This window comes from Euprymna scolopes, chromosome 35, assembly GCF_053919585.1.
Source record: "Euprymna scolopes isolate OS-2025 chromosome 35, ASM5391958v1, whole genome shotgun sequence".
Lineage (NCBI taxonomy): Eukaryota > Metazoa > Mollusca > Cephalopoda > Sepiida > Sepiolidae > Euprymna > Euprymna scolopes.
The window spans coordinates 22079951-22094170 of record NC_136516.1 but is presented as its reverse complement, the minus strand read 5'-3'; positions in this window follow the sequence as shown (position 1 = coordinate 22094170).

Genomic DNA, 14220 nt, shown 5'->3' with positions numbered 1-14220 from the left:
AAATAAAAATAAACTACTCTAGATTCTATAGGCTGTTTCTATCTGCTTTTGCTGTGATTAATGCATTTTTTTTATCTCAGGGTGTATAAGAGTGTTAACTTTGGCAAAAATCAGACTGTTCTGTCTTTAAAAGAATTTTTTGATTATTGATTTTCGACACTTCTCAGAGGCATTCCGATATAATATCTCCAAACACTTCCATAAACATAAAGCACATTTAGTGTGAATTTTTTTTTTAATTCAGACGAACAGTTTCGGAGTCAATAGGGAACGAAGTCCCCCCAACACACACACACGCGCACACACACACACACACACACACACAAAGTGCATTTTATATATGATAGATATATAGATAAATAAATATATATAACAATAGACGAGTATAGTTCCAAAAGTAAAGCCTCCTATTTTTTTTACTAAAAAAAGTTGAAGAGTTGCAAAGACGGAAGCAGCATCATTAAAAGCAGCTACCGTTTGTGCTCCAGAATGTATTTTTCTACACATTCCCCGCCATTCTCAAAGCACATTTCTCCAGCGATTAACAATGACTGTGCATTGACGTTTGGAACGCGCTTTGTCATACGAGAGTTATTGCAAAAATAAAGCCTCCTTTTTTATGCAAAAAAATTAAAAAGTTTCAAAAACGGGAGTGATGTTATCAAACAAGCGACCTTTTATTCTTAAAAAATTATTTTTCTATATAGTCACCACAATTGTCAATGAAATTTCTCCGTGAAATCAATGCAATAATAAGGCATCTATGCTTCTGACGCACATTCTTGACAGGAAGTGCTTTCGTAGAGTCTCATACAGTTGATCTTTGCAACAGAGAGCTGCAGTAATCACAACAATGCAATTTGCAATCCCGTCTGATCCATTCGAGCTAAATAAAAAATACGAGGCATTAATTTTGGAACAACCAAACAAATTAACCGATCCTTATAATTTTGAGTAACATGAGATGATGTCATTTATTATCGTCTGTCATGTGACGTGAGATGATGTCATTTATTATGGTCTGTATTTAATTTTATTTAGTGAGATTCAAATATAGCAAAGCTGGGGATAAAATGTGTTAATAAAAATTCGTTTTGTGATATTTCCAAAATAGAAACAAGATATCAGTTAATAAATATTTCCCAAATTCAAGTTTCTTGGGAATATTTTCAAAAGGTATTAGCGGGAATAATATGGGAATAATTTCTCATTTGCAAATTTAATTATTTTTGAAGTGCATAGAATTTGATCTGTCGCCATTAGACACGATTTACGGAAATGTCAGTTTCTTCTCGAAACAGCTTAAGCTTGAGTTTTATATATTTTATGGTTTGAATAGAACGTAATGTCATGATCAAAATTAAGAGGGTTTTATTTAGACATAATATTTAGTAGCACTACTGTTTTTTTATAATATTATATAGCCATGTTGTAAGCAAGTATATATTTTTATTTTGACGAGAATACACACACACACACGCATATATATATATATATATATATATATATATATATATATATATTTTGTTTTATTTTACTTCAGTCGAAGTTCTCAGAAATCAAGGGCCCCACTACATAACACTTGAACTACATATGAGATACATAGATATTCGAATATTCTATTAAAGCTCATTATCTTACAAACACTGAGTTAGTAAAGAAATTTAGAACATAATTTTCCTCTCTCCAAATTAACCATTTTCACATGTTGTAGTATATCTTTCGTTTTGGTTTTATGGTTTTACTGGATCTAGGGACTAGAATTTATCTAGTCTTGTAGAATATCGAGCTTCGTGTTATTACTTGAGGTAACATCACTGTAAAAAGGTGCACCATTTCTCGTAAAAGCTAATGTGGCTCAGCCGTAGAAAGGACATCTTATTTAGGCAGGAGATATTATGTAATTTTGAATATTTGATCAGGGTTTACTTCTAGGGAATAGTATCCACATGCCAGGTTGTTCTGGGACACTCCTGTACGGAGAGACCTTAGGCACTAGAAAAAAGTGTCTAGTAGGCATTCAAGTTCTCTGTCTTCTTGAGTTTATATGAAAATATATATATTTTATAAACTCAAGAATATATATATATATATATTTTATATATATATATATATATATATATATATATATATATATATATATATATATGATGAAAATAATGGAAATAGTATTCCGACAAAATAGAGAAAATAAAAAAGGAACAAACCGTATTATGTGTTCACCAACGTTTCGTCTTTATTTCGAGATTTCCTCTGGGTGAATAGACATTCACCCAGAGGAAGTCTCGAAATAAAGACGAAACGTTGGTGAACACATAATACGGTTTGTTCCTTTTTTATTTTCTCTCTCTCTCTCTCTCTATATATATATATATGATGTTTGCTGCATCTTTCCAGATGATCGCCGTCACATTGTTCTACCAATCTAATCGTCCATGTCATCTCCGATGACTCTGCACTTCCACTGCAGATTTTCACATCTTGAAGCGGGTGTGACATACAAATTGAGCAATTTCCACTGGGTTTACCTCCTCTGGAGTTTGAAAGATATTCCTATGGGCAATCACATGTCTTCTCAAACCGGCAAACATTGCTGCATAGTAAACAGATCGTTTGGTTCGAACATACGTGTGACTTAAGGTGGTTGACGAAGCCAGCCTTTGACAAAAGCACTATAATATAATACAAGCTCTTACAGCTGTTACGTGAAAGGATGGACAATTACCTCTCGTCCATAGAACTGCAAATCTTCCATCCAGTCACTCCTCAGAGACGCTTACAACTATTCCCAACTCGTTTATTTTATATATATATATATATATATATATATATATATATATATATATATATATATATATATATATATATAAGAATGTTTATAATCATTATAATATCGTCATATCGTCACGTTGTAATATAAAACACATACATCTAGGTTTCCGGCTTTAACACATGGAAAGTGTCAATGACTAAAGGACAGAATCTGTCCAAATCATAATCCCTAATTAAATTTTATTTACTTTTTTTTTGTAATTTAAGAAGATTCCTCATATTTTCCTCATTTTTTTACACGTACTTAACTGTCATAATAAAAAAATATTGTCAAATATAAAATAAAGTCAATCCTTTCTATCACGCTGTCGACACGCGTGCCGAGTAGAATAGGAAATATAGCCATTCGCGTAAATTAAAAAATTAAATGAACACATGAATTATTACAAGAGTATCTCTCTCTGCCTCTCTCTCTCTTTCTCTCTCTCTCTCTCTCTCTATATATATATATATAGTAATTTATAAAATATATATATAGATTAAGCTACACTGAATATTTCGCGTTTCATCCACTCTATGATTCTTCAGGCGCATCCTAAATATATATATATATATATATATATATATATATATGTGTGTGTGTGTGTGTGTGTGTGTGTGTGTGTAGTAAGTTATAAAATATATATGGCGATTAAGCTACACTGAATTTTGCGCGTTTCATTCATTTTGAGATTCTTCAGGTTCACGCCGGAAGAATCTTAGAGGGAATGAAACGCGGAATGTTCAGTGTTACTTAATGGCCATATATCTTTTATAAATTACTAACTAGCTCTACCTACGTATTGAGCACTGTTGAAGTAAATACTTAAAGTTTACGCATAAATTTATACTTTCGTATATTAATTTATGTGAGTAAATTAATAGTTACATATATATATATATATATATATATATATATATATATATATATATATATATATATATATATATATATATATGGATTTTACTTGTGGAAATGGAAATTTAAGCAACTTTTTTTTTTATTTTACCGTTATTGGATATTTTACCCTTCACCAAACAATCCATTCACATGAAATCACCTTTTTCTTCCCCCTGTTCCCTTTGCTTCACTATTTTTTACCAAGTAAGATCTATGACTTACTTGTAGTTTCATTAAATACTTTTGCAAGCAAAATCTGGTCATTTTGCTACCCTTTGATGAAAATAAAAGAATTTCTTTTAAACTCCGCGGATTAAGGACTAATCACTCATTTTTTGCTTCCTTTTTAAAATTAAATAGGTTTTTAACTCTTTTTCCACTACGTGTTCTTATACATATATATATGTGTGTGTGTGTGCGTATATATATATATATATATATATATATATATATATATATATATATATATATATATATATAAGATAAGTCAGAGATTGGAGAACATTTTGCTAATTGCGTTTTATTTCCTCTGATGATATGATCCATTATTGAAAACCCATCGATTAAGGAAATAAACATAATTTTTCTATATATATATTCCTTATTTTAAACAATAAATTCTTAACGTAAATATATGTGTATATATTTTGCTTTACAGAATTTAACTTTAGTCATTAAACTTATATATATATATATATATATATATATATATTTAAATAGTATGTATATTCTTGCATTATTTTATTTAATATAATGATTATTCTTTTTATATGTCCTTTATATAGCGCTTGGAAAAATATTTTGACAAAAAATAAATATATCTCCTGCAATCACGGGATTAATTTGTTTTCGCGAATTCACAGTAATCCTAATGTTATTTCAGGTATCATCAGCTGTTTACCATGAAACATTGTTTAAAAGATTTTACACCAAAACAATATGTTAAATCATGGCTCCCAAGAAGTTTTATCAAACATCACCTTTTTTAAAAGTAAGAACGAAAACATTTCGGAAATCGGATCTTGTTTCTTGCTCCAAATTAATTAGGTCACATATTTATGTTCTTTAAAATTATGGCGTGCTTAACTGCGTTATCAGCTTTTGCTTTCAAAAAGTAAAGTTCTTATTATTAAAAAACTAAAAATAAAAAGTATTTTTTTAGAAATAGAATTTTCTATTTTTCGCTTATTGATATTTACATATATATATATATATATATATATATACATTTTTATTTATTTATATTGTCTTTATAGTTATTTAATCCTTTTAGTGTTGATTATAAAATATATAAAATATGCACCAGGTTGTTGTTTTTACTATGAATTCACCCCAAAAAAGGCAATGCTCCACTTTGACGTATAGTTTTAGTATCCTAGATCGAATTTGCAAGGTCACCATGTAAGGAGTTGAGTCAAGAGTATTTACGTCGAGAGCGTACAATGCTTGGAGTTCGTCGGAGCATATTCCATTAAAATACTTGTGCAACAATCACAGAGATGCAATATTAATGCGATGGGTTAGGGGTTGGAGTTTAGCTGATGGTTCGGAACCTATTAGGTTTGTGACCCTTATTTTAACCCTGTCTAAGAGCAAAAAAATAGTGGCAGCTGCACCTTTCCAAATGTCGCAACAATACTCCATGCATGGGCGAATGGTGACCTTAAAGAGCAAGAGACTACTCTTAGGTGTGAATAATTTTCTCCCATGATAGAGAGAGCCAACCTTCTTTGCAGCAGCCTTGGCAATGTCCTCAATCTATGTGTTCCAAATCATGTTTCCTGTGATTGTTAAGCTGTGGGGTTTGAATGATGAGCTTTCGGTAGTCATGACTATTGGCGGTTAAGAAGGTTTGGTTCTAATTAGTAAAAGGGGAAACGTTAGTCATGGTAGTATTCGCTGTTACTATCCATTTATGACCCTATTTCACTACAGACTGAAGTTTAAACCATTTCCCTTAAATATATGTTCATTCTTTTTTCCCTAGTGTTTATTTGAGAGCGGCCAGTCATCAGCAAATATACCCATCTCAGAGACAATTGTATCAGAGATATCATTTATGGATATCTGGCATAATAACGGTTCAAGGATAGACTCCTGTGGCACACCCGCATTTATATCATGTTGTGTTAACGTACGACTATCAATAACAGTCTGTATCATTCTCTTATCTAAGAAGGATTTGGTTATGTTAAGTATTCACTCAGTAATATTATATGAATCAATTTTAATGAGCATACTATCATAGCAGACTTGTTGATTGCGCTACTGCACTAGCCTTTCCTGTCTTATCTAGTGCGTGATATATACGGTCAGAGATTACAGTAAGAATATATGCAGTAGAACTGGCTTGCCTAAATTCATATGTTGGTCAGAAAGAAGATAAGTGTCTATGAGATTGTGAACTAGTGCTTCATTGATTACGGGCTCAAAGGTTTGGGCAAGGAGAGAGAAAATAATGAGATAATAATTAGGCCAGCCACTCCTTTGGTCAGAATTATTTAAAACTGGTACCAAAATGCAATCGCTTCGAAGTCAAGAAACCAAAGTTCGGTAAGGCATTTATGCTGAAGAGTTTGGGGAGAACTGAGTCAACCTCAGCATTTTTAATAGTACAGATGGGATGAGCTTGGGACCACAAGTCTTCTATGTTTTATGATATCACGAACATAGGTATGTGTAATTTTAGATCACCAAGTTTGACTTCTGTCCGCAAAGGAAAATTTGGGAGGAGGTGGTTTATCTGAAGTGATGATTCCATTATGCTGTCTCTTGGCTTCGGCTATTTCATTCTTACAACTATTTAACTCTTACAACTATTTCGAGCTGCTATATACCTTTATGTATTTGTATTAAACTTATTTTGGATGAACCTGTGAAACGCATGCTGTCTTTGAGCGATGTCAGCTGCGCAAATAGAAGTGAACCATTGGGAATAGTGCGGGAGCATACGGCTCAATTGCTGTTTTGAACCATTCAGTGTCTTCATTTGCACACTGTTCTGCATGAAGAAAGACATGCTACTGTATAGATTACCTATGAGGTGACCTTAATCGTTTCCAAGTCATCCTTTTTGGAGTATCTTGTCCTTGTGAGCAATGGATCTTCAAGTTGGAGTCAAGAGTTTAGGGTGATATCTACCAATATTACAACGTGATCAGTATGCCTGAATAAGCTATGCCCATTTGGTACACACTCTTCGGAAAGTGTGGGAAGAAATATGTCCAAAAGGTTTGCTGATCTTGTTGAGCAGTAATACATTTCGGAATGTAACTTTTTGTGTCAGAGAATGGGATATAGAAAAACTATCTGTGTTGCTACCGGCTGGGTAAGTATAACTAAAGAAACAAATATTGTTTTTAATAAATTATTATTGTATTACCCAATATGGATTATTTAGACACATTATATATTATAATTGTACTTTAAGATTTTTTTTATTAATTTACTGTCATTAATTTGATATGATTTAAAAACATTGAAATAACAGTAAAATTCTTTATTTAAATGTTGTTTTACTTTAATCATGAAATTGATTAAGCATTCTTATTACAACAATATAGACTGGAAGTATAAAATCTATACATTTTAAAGTAATACGACCTATTCTTATATATATATATATATATATATTTATATTTATATATGCATTGATTTATATATATATATATATGTATATATGTATGTATATGTATATATATATATATACATATACCAGGTTAAAGGTATTCAAGAGTAATTACTAGTGAATTTAACGTAGTTATTAATAGTGCTCAATAAAAGAAGAGCAAGATATATTCTTATTAATATAAACAAATTTACATGGTCGCGACAAATGGTCACTTAAATCCAGAAGTTTCCTTCGAGCGACTTAATAAATGGTTGCACAGAAGAAACCAGTCCACAAATAATTGTATATATATATATATATATATATATATATATATATATATATATAAATTCAGTGGTTTAATTTTAAATTCTGAAAAAAAACAACATATAGAGGCATATATTCGATTTAAGAATTTATTGCTTGACAAAGGAATATATAGAAGGGGTTATATTAATTTCCTTAATCCATGGATTTTCAACAATAACTCATATCATATTCTTAAATATTGAGCTTTTCCTTTTTGGCTAGGATCTCTTTGAAAATATTACTTCAAGTAATATCTATCAGGATTTTCATCTGAATTCTATCAGTGTCTTATATATATATATATATATATATATATATATATGTGTGTGTGTGTGTGTGTGTGTGTGTGTGCGTGTGCGTGTGTGTGTGTGCCTGTGTGTGTGTATATATATATATGTATATATGTATATGTATATATATATATCGTTAAATAATATTAATATTCTCTCTTCATTAGATAGATTGATTATTAGTGCGAAAAGGTTGAGGAAAGTTTTAGCTCATTTCTAAGACACATATACATTTTTAAACGTGTTGCTCTCATTATATATCAAGCTTTCGATTAATTTAAATAGTACATGATCTAAAAATAAAATACTGCATTCGGTATAACATTGTTACAAAGATTTTTGTGGAATTAGTTTTGTTCAAAGCTCTGGACAAGTTTTTGCATCGCTGAGAATATTTTGCGATTAACACCTTCTAACTTGTAAACTCGTCACACGCTAGCACGCTGTTTTCTTTTACAATCACGTCCATGTTGTATCACCTTGCATTTTTCATTATTCGATGGAATTCTTTGAACCTGTTTCTGAATGTCATTTAATGATACAATCTTCTATTTCTTGTAATAAATAATTTTACCAAGAATTCTTCATAATTTAAGTTTCGGTTTCGATTATAGCTGAAGGCACTCAAGTCATCTATATATTTTTCTGAAAAATTTTACAAGGAATTCTTTCATAAGTTTTGGCTTCGGTTTGGATTCAAGCTGATGCAATGAATTCATATGTATATATATATATATATATATATTAAATCACAGCTATAATATATGCGAATCAATAGAAAATTGACTCTATAATACTATTTGAGAAATTTGCAAGAATTAAAATATCATATCTAAGCGTATATTACGAGCTGGATACGCTAGGCTTCCCTGCTAGCTTAGATAAATACTTTTGCAGTTTTAACAAAAGAGCTACCATAATATCAGGGCGTCTCTATTTACGTTGGACATCCACAGAATGCGAACATCAATATATTACATATAAAAGAGTCAATTGTTGAATTTCCACAGGTCCCGCTAATTATGATTACTGTTCTTATCTTAAGTTTATGTAATATGTGACTGTCTTCAGGTGTATCGCGTAGAACTCGGAGATCTTTCTGTAAAACTCAATAACTTTCACTGTATTTCGAACCGACCTTTTATTTAATGTATTTATTTGCTTCCCCACCAAAGCAAATTAGGCACAAGGCCGTTTTATATGTAGGATAAAAACCAGATCCCCTAAAAGTAGGCAAAAAGGGGGCACTCTAGCTACGAAAAGTAATAATTGTCCCAGTATAGAGGGTTTCCCATCCATTGACTGGGACAAATTATCTTAAGTGCAGCATCTGCAGAACAGACACTACACTTTGATGGTGTTTATTTGCTCCCCCACTGAGCAAATTAGGCACAAGGCCGTTTTTAATGTGAGGTAAAAACCAGCTCCCCTAAAAGGGGTCACTCTGGTTACCAAAAATAATAATTGTCCCAGTATAGAGGGTTTCCCCTCCATTGACTGGTACAAATTATCTTAAGTGCAGCATCTGCCGGAACAGACACTACACTTTGATCCCGGCCTGAAGGCCAACCACAGGGATTGCATGCACTAGTGCTGTCGGCCTAAGGAATTCGCACTTGTATTTTGACTGTCACCCGCACTTAGGGTTAAAATGTAACACTCCAGAAGAGTGTAACTTACAGACAATTTTATCAACTATTTTTTCCACTACGAAACGGACTTTGTGTTAGGTGAAATTCAAAATACGACAGCGACTTACTTGCAACTTCCGCTCTGTAAAGGTGTAATATCAGCAGGAGCCCCAGGATAGCTGACTGACGAAAGTAATAGCAGTAGCAATCGTTAGAGCACGTATGCAAATTAGCAAGCGTGTTCGAGCTTGCATCACAAGAAAAGAAAAAAATAAAAGGACCGCACGTTATCGTAGAAAAGCAAAGCGTGCGCCAGAAAAGTTGGACGTATAATGTCAAAGGCAATAAATGGCTGGCTGTGGCAAGCGTGAGGTCGGGAGAAAAGAAAAACCGGGGGTAGATGGACGTGTGGCCCCATGATGGCGGCGAGAGACTTTTAAACTAGTGTCGATGTTGCGGGCTTTTGTGAATCTCATGGCAGACGAAATCAACGGTAATAAAAAATAAACATTGTGTGTAAAGAAACGGTAATAAAAAAATAAACACTGTGTGTAAAGAAACGGTAATAAATGCCTTTTCCTAAAGCAGAAAAAAATAGGGTCGTATTTTTGTTTCTTAGCTATTTATTTTTGTTTGTTTCTGAAACGACCACGTTACAATGGCTGACAGGACGAGAGCATGCCATCCCATGGGTATATAAATAAAGGGTTCTTTAAAATTCCATGCAGATTCCTGAGATCGATTAAAACATTCTAAAGTTCGACAAGATACACGTGAAGAAGTTCGAGGTTTACATCGGCCGAAACTTTGTGAACAATTGCGCTCAGGGTGAAATCAGAATTTCGAATAATCCAAATAATACGAATTATACATCCTCATGTTCTTTATGTCTATAAACAAACGGTTTTTTTTTATTATTGGCCAATTAAAACACAGTATTTATAATAAAACGACCAAAATGAAAATATATACACTGATTTTTCAACATCATATAATTGAACGTTTATCCCAGTCATCCAATAATACACGGCTGTGACGGCACAGAGGATGTGCCCAGCAGAGTTTCATCAGTGTCACTGACCGGAGCTTCTAGTAATGGTATTTTTACCTTTGATTTAACCATTATTATTCTATAGAGTACTTTTGGTTATCAGTATCGAAAAATAATATATATAATATTACGAGCTAAACTTTTGTATAAGCAATATCGCCTGAAGAGTTTTCTAGATATTTGTACAGGCTGACCGAGACATGTTCATGAATGTGTAGCAACATAGTTATGCCTTTGTAAAACAAATGTGTGTGTGTTTGTGTGTGTGTGTGTGTGTGTGTGTGGATTGGTGGTATCCCAGTACCTAAAGAAAAGAATTAGTGCACAGCCACAATTTTTGTTTATTTTTTAATTTTTTATTTATTTTTTTAATTTTTTGTTTATTTTTTTAATTTTTTATTTATATTTAAAATTTATAGTTTATTTTTTAAATTTTTTGTTTATTTTTTAAAATTTGTTTATTTTTTAAATTATTTGTTTATTTTTTACTTTTTTGTTTATTTTTTAATTTTTTGTTTATTTTTTAAATTTGTTGTTTAGATTTTAAATTTTTTGTTTATCTTTTAAAATTTGTTTATTTTTTAATTTTTTTGTTTATTTTTTACTTTTTTGTTTATTTTTTACTTTTTTGTTTATTTTTTAAAATTTTTTGTTTATTTTTAAATTTTTTTGTAATTCTATTCATGTCTATACTTTCGTTTTAATCGTCTTGCGCGCAATTCCAAAAAAGAAAAATATTGATTTGGTTTTATTTGGCTGCCCTTCAGAGATGATACAACTATTAGTAAAAAATAGTCTTGCAAAACAAATCAAATGAATAGAAATTGATAATATCAGTCAAAATATCCAGTCTATTTGCCTAATTTTTTTTCAGATTCAACTATTTCTCGTTCTACCTCTGGTCATCTTCTTCATCAACGTGTTAAAAAAATGTAATTCTTCATCGTTTCTGCATCATCCTATTCAAAGTTCCTAAACTTTTGCATGAATCTCCAGTAACCGATTCCTACATTTAGGCATCTTTTTGCATGCAATCAAACTAAATACTACCTACAAAATAGCAAGCGCCATAGTGCGCTTACGTTAGGGATGACTTTGATGCGGTAGGAGCATTTTCAAATGAAAATATTTATGTTACACGTAGTGTCTTTTTTTTTCTTGTTACTCTTCTTTACGTCACTGCTTCTGTAACATATTGCATGTGACTGCGTGAGAAAATATCAGCAGCAGCGAGACATGGCTGTCTGGCGAAAAGATAAGCAGCAGCAGCAGCCGAAAAATGGGCATATGCAAATTAGAACGTGTGTGCAAAAAGCAAAAGTAAAACACGAGAAAAAATGCACCGCGTGGTTAGCAGAAAGAAAATCTACGTTGAAAAAAATGGGCGTGTAAAGTCGGGGATGAGAATGGGCGGGCTGTAGCCGGCATGCGATCGGAGGAAGACGAAAAGTGTACACCGGGCGAGATGGGCGATGGTGAGAGACTTCAGGGGGATAAGATTTAAGACAGAAAAGTATCGTGCAATAAAAACTTGTTAAAAAAAAATGCCGACTCGGATTTTTAGTTATTTCTTTACTCTTGGTTGTTTGTAACGGCAACGTTTCACTTTCATCTTTTTGATATGCCGTACGTATCTGATGTCTTTCCAGAAAGAATTTTGAGTTAAAAAATACCGAGGAAACAAATGCCAACAATGAAATATTCGATTCATACGATGATCGTTTTGATGACGATGTTGTCAGTGTCTTTAAGCAAATCTTTGGAAAAATGAAATTATCTTGTTGCTCATGGTTCAGCTATCATCCGTTTCATGCCTGTGGTCACAGTGTATAATGGTGAGTCTATTCCAACAAAACTGATGATGAAAGGCGATTTATTCAGAAGTTTGTCCTTGTTTACGAGTTAACTCTGATTGTTGCTAAACGCACTCGTGCATTTTATGCTAACAGACAGTTTGCAATACGTCTTCCTTAACCTTTTTCCTTACAAGGTATTGTGTATATCTATTGTCTGGAATCTGCTGATCTCTTAATTATCTCGATTGAGATAAAATCTAAGATTAAAAGAAGCTTTTGCTATATTTTGCCGATAGTCTATCGATATGACATGCCTGTTTCAGATATGTTGTTGATGAACATTTTCTGCAATAAACGTTATATAAGAATGTGTGTCGTAATGCCTCTGATACATCTGACCGGTTACTCTCCAGTATTAAAGTATTTATACCAACTAATACTAAATATTATGCTACGATGGCTGAAAATATATATCAGAATAAGATAAACATTCCCATATCCAATATTTTAAACTAGCAAGGCACAAGGCGTTGCTCAACCGTAAAAGACGCTTAACTAAAATAGTTTAATTCGTGCAGGTATAGTATTTATTATTATTATTATTATTATTATTATTATTATTATTATTATTATTACTATTACTATTATTATTATTATTATTATTATTATAGCGCCATGGTTCTATTGATTATTATATTGTACCTAATGTATAGTAGTGATCACAAACGTTTTAATAAATTGACTTAGGTGGCATCAGCTTAAATAGAAACAAAAGCAATTAGCGTTCCGATCTGATGCGTTTCCGTTTAAGTTAAAAAGTTACAATTTAAACAACTTTAAAGTATAAATGTATATTTGCGCATGCGTACATGAGCACTTTAAGTAGACTTACGCCTGTCAAGATAAATGACTTCTTGGCAATTTTGATTTCTTAGCACCCAACTTTACTAGCTTAAAAACCAAATATAATTTGATCCATAGACTAAACCCACTATATCTCGTTTCATGTTTGTATATAAAACATTAACAGAGGGGTTTGGTGGAGTCCGTTCCTCTCAAACAGAGACAAAATAATAAAACCATAAAAAATTAAAAATTCATTAGTGGAAGTTCCTTTTTCAAAGTAATATGAAAATAAGTTCATCTTTATAAAGTCGCTCGCATTTCCATGACTGAGTATATTAAAATAGTTCGTTTTTAATAATTTATAAATAGAAAAATAGGATTTTAATATTACTGTCAGTGCGACAAAAATACAGCTTTATATGTGTTTGGATAGATTGAGAATTTTTGAGTAAATAGTAATTTTTATTTAGAACTTTAGGCACTAATAGATAAGTTAATGCATTCTTTAATTCATTATTGACGTCAAAATAATTTTTACAGCCGCGGACAAAGACAATTTTCGAAAATCCATTTCCTCTTGAAGTTTTCTTTCAGAGCAAAACATATTCTAAGTGCCCGTATGTCTATCAAAAATTTTACCAAGCTGATCTACAGCGTGGAACGTCAACATTTTCGCCCTAGAAAAGACGACATGATTCTATTTCCGTTTGATGAAAACTAATATTCTTTTGTTGTTTTAGACCATCTACTAGTTGGCAAGCTGTGTAAAAATTCCAGTAGTGAAAGGAGCCTTCTATAACGTCTTAAAGTGATACAATGTTTAACGGTCGAGATCGGAGATGCGCCGCAGTACAACTCCTGCTCTCTACAGATCCAACATATGACATCGTGACACTTACCAGTACACTCAAAATGCATCGCTGGATTGCCAAGAATTACAGGGACGTGCCCAGCGTGGTGAAAACAACGTTCCGG